Raw genomic sequence first — 4,103 nt, 5'->3', positions numbered from 1 at the left:
TTATCTGCAGTTATCTATTTTATATCATCAGGTGCTTAAAGGGAAAAAATAATGTCCAGTAATTCTTTTGAATACCACCAAAGCTCTTAGCATAGCAACGTCCAACTAATAATACTCATTGATACGTCATCCTAGGCATACTAGGCACTAATCAAACATCCTTTTTCAGCCTATGATAATTTTCACCCATGGGATAAGAGCTTAGATGATAAGGTTTAACTGATGTAGAAATCAGAACATTGAACCTCAAAAAACTATATATGGAGTTTAAGAATGGAATAAAAGCATGCATTAAAAAGAGGCTAACAATGCATTAAATGTCATACCTTGAAAATTACCTTGTTTCTTAATTAGAATTCTTCAAGCATTATCATCTGAACTTGTCCTCGCTGAGAACCACACCCTAGGCAAATTCAAAGCATGGCAGGGAATTATTTTCTACTTAATGGAGCATGTAAGTTTATTTTAATATTCAAGGTTATGATGGGTGAAATGTAAACTGGAAAGTTTTCCTTTTTATCGCGGGTCATGGTATAACAGCAGTGCTCACTTAATGAAATAAATGTCCAATTACCGTAAAACAAAAGGAAGGCCATTGGATTTTACTTGACTTTTGTATTGTAGTCTATGAAATGTGTTTCCTTACGAATCGGCATGCTGTAATGCTTTGTATTTGTCGCTCATCCAGGGAACCCACCCTCATCTTTCCCCCCTTACAAACCGTATGAGCTGCAGTCTAGCAGCGATGACTTAGTCCTTCTCATCACTGAATCACTGATCCTTTGCATAAACCATTCTCTGCTTGAAATGACTTCCTGGTTTCCTCTGCCAATCTATGAACCTTTTCTTTTCCAAGACATTTCAGAAATTCTTCTTTCTTACATATGCCTTCCCTATCACTTCCTTTAATCACTTCTTTAATTATACACATGTGAAGGTTGAGTCAGTTAGCTTAACTGACGAGATAACCTGAGTAACAAATGAGTCACTTACCTTGGCCTGAGGAAAGATCGCTAGTCTCGGCTCCTTACTACAGGTTTGTTTGTTGGGAGAGGGGTGCTGGCTTTGGGAGGGAAGGACGAGTCAGGAGTGCTCCAGGGACGGCAGCCCCATGCTAGTGACCTGCCTTGGAAAAGAGTTTGCATTAGATGCCAGTGTCGCCCTTGTTCTTTAGTCGTTCTTTGTAATTGTACACTTATTTCATTTGCATTTGCCTGGCTCCATCATTCAATCCTATCTATTTCTTCGATTTATAGTGAGTGTTTTGAAACATAGAGTCATCATGTTTCCATGCGGAGGAGTTAGAATACAGTGGCGGATGAAGCCACAGTCACAGACTCGATTGCCTTCAGAGCCCATGCGAGCAACACAAATGTGCAAAGAGACACAGTGCCATACGGGGAGCAGAGGCTACGTAAGCTGGAGGGAACCTGTGCAGGCTCGGGGCATTTGAATGGAGCACCTCTGCCAGTCCAGTTTGGCTGTCCAGTCACCAGCGTGTAAGCCCTGAAGCCTTTATTTCTTGCTCTGAGACTGTGAGATACGTTGGTGGTGACAAGGTGATGAGCTCCATCTTATTGATGAAGGAATTGAAACACAGAACAGTAACTTCACAAAAGTCACACAGGAAAATCAGCTTCACGAATGTGTGTTGTTCAAAGACAATACACTGTTAAAACGTAAAATATAAAGGATGACCTAAAACTTGGAACTAAATGAGCAAGACTCATTCTCTTAAAGAAAATGTTTTCTAATATTGGAAAACAGTTTTTCAGTACATTCAATAAGTTTTAAAGGCATATTAAGTCAGTCAGTCCCTTTACTGTGATTTAGATACACACATACATACACACACACACAGGAACAACACACATACATTTATTTTTAGGATTAAATCACAATTACCTTCAGAAATTTGGCATATGCCTTCCTGAGAGATTTTGACTAATACGTGACCCACTTTGATTTGTAGAAAATCTCATTTTAAGGGGAGAATTGTTCCTTTCCTAGATATCCTAGTTGTTTTTTTTTTCTTCTTTAAGGTTGTGTTTTATTTACTGTTATTACTCCTAGCTTTGAGGGGAAATGAAAGTTGGGTAACAGACCCTAGAATCTACTACTTAATGTGAATGCTTTGAAATTTTTAGTCACTGCTCCTACAAGCTGAGAAGTAGGCAGAGCATATTCTGCAAATCAAGCCCGTTAAAATTCCACCGCAAAACATGGACTTGACGGCCTGCAAGGAGAGCTGTCAGCTCGTACAGGCATCACTGTCAAAGGGCCGTGTCATCTGTCAGTGTCGGTTCCAGCTCACTGTTCCACATAGAGAGAATGCACTGTCGCCTCCCAATTGATAACACGCTGCCAGAAGCATGTTACTTTCTCATCCGTCTTCTTGTAGCTGTCAAAAACGGAATCCATTAATTAGTTTGTTCTTGTGGATTTTAGCTGCTCTAAAGACATGTAAATTTCAAAATAAGGCAAATAAAAACCCCAACCTAAACCATGAGGCCAAGAAGGGCTCAAGATCCCAAGTGGCAGCTGTTGCTGACGGCGGTGAGAACTGGCCAGCTAAACTCTGCCTTAAATGAATGTAATGATGTGGCTAGTTTCCCATCCCTTTTAATGAGTAGTAAGCTTCCTAGGGCAGCAGAGGGAATAGAGAGAGTTCGAGAAGAAGGCGAGAGCTGCCCTGAATGTGGCTCTAACAAGTCAGGTAGTTTGACACAACTTAAGGAGGCTGGTGGCTGCTGCTATTGCATGATTACCTTTTGGTATGTTATTCCTCTCCTGTGCCTTTTGAAAAAAGTTTGATGGGCTTTACTCCCCTCATTTTGGTGGTCCTGCAAGCCCAGGCAATTCTGTAAATTCCACATGCTGTAGACAGGGTGCCTCATGTGTAATTCACTCCAGCATTCCAATATACAGTATATCATGTGGATTGAAGGAATATTCTATAAGAAACTTGAAACAAATATATTGAACAATCTTCATGTCTGATATAGTATATTGCACAAATGAGTATGCTTCAGCTTGACCCAATTTTTTCCCTTCTCCATCTTTTCAAGTCAGTGATAAAGGATCGCTCTGACAGTACATTATTTTATTCTTTTCAACTCAGTGAGCATTTATTAAGTGACTACTCTGTGTAGCTCACTGTGCTAGGCACTCTGGGAAATACAAAAGTGATTAAAATACAGCCGTAGTCCACCAGAATCTCATACTTTAGAGGAAGAGGCAGATGTACACACGAAGAGCCCTAATTGAAGACAGACTATGGGCAGTACTAAATAGTGAGCCGTGGGACAGAGGGCAGGTGAGCTCCACCTCGGAGATGGATTCCTGGAGAGGGAGTCCTGAAATACGCATGTTGGAGCAGGGATTTCAAGGAGAGGTTGGTCTTCGCATGGCTGTAACATCCTCGGTCTTAAAGGACAGGCCACAGATGGAAGAAAAAACACTCACTAAATGGGTGACTCTGCAAATGGCCAGGAAGGTGGAACTTCCCAGCAGAAGACACACAGGGAAGAACTTTGCATACAGAGATGCCAGACGAGGGCTGACCCAGCGCAGGGCAGGGGCATTCCAGGCCAGAGACATCCTTCCAAGCACCGTGCGTTTTGCCAAAGGGGTTCCTTTTGCAAAAAATGTCGGGGGGATGTAGTTTATGAGGATTATGCCTAATGATCTGTAGCATAAATAAATGGTAAATATAACAAGAAGTATCTTTCTGAGATTGTCTTCTTCTTTTCAGGTGTCCTAATGTCCAGCCAGGTGTAGTATGGAAAAACATGATCGCTACAATAAGTGAAAAATAAAATAAAAAAGGTTCTTTCTCCTAAATTATTTTTTAAGATCCTCAGAACGTTCAGGGAATTTCTGACTCTTTTCTGGCAAAGAGCACCATCATTCAGGATTACTTTAAGGCCAAGACGGAAGGGACCTTGTTTTGCTCATTGGTGAATCCCTACAGCTCAGAGTACGTGGCTCATAGTAGGAACTCCATTAGCATTTGCTGAACACACTTTCATAAAACCGATCAACCAGAGCTCAGCCACGTTCCAGAAGTGGAACAAACACGGCTCTGCTCAGCCTCATGCAGC

General features: G+C 41.4%; 1 long non-coding RNA gene across 1 annotated transcript; it reads right to left on the bottom strand.

The window, feature by feature from the left end:
- Positions 1 to 278: 278 nt before the first annotated feature.
- LOC140845784 (uncharacterized) lies at positions 279 to 2,941 on the bottom strand. Its single transcript, XR_012124678.1, has 4 exons — positions 2,769 to 2,941; positions 1,906 to 2,401; positions 994 to 1,126; positions 279 to 403 (listed from the first exon to the last, which is right to left on the bottom strand). It is a non-coding gene; the product is annotated as an uncharacterized lncRNA (long non-coding RNA).
- Between the last annotated feature and the right edge of the window lie 1,162 nt (positions 2,942 to 4,103).

The sequence above is a fragment of the Manis javanica genome, chromosome 13 (genome assembly GCF_040802235.1).
Source record: "Manis javanica isolate MJ-LG chromosome 13, MJ_LKY, whole genome shotgun sequence".
Taxonomy (NCBI): Eukaryota; Metazoa; Chordata; class Mammalia; order Pholidota; family Manidae; genus Manis; species Manis javanica.
This window is presented reverse-complemented; position numbering and strand designations above follow the sequence as displayed.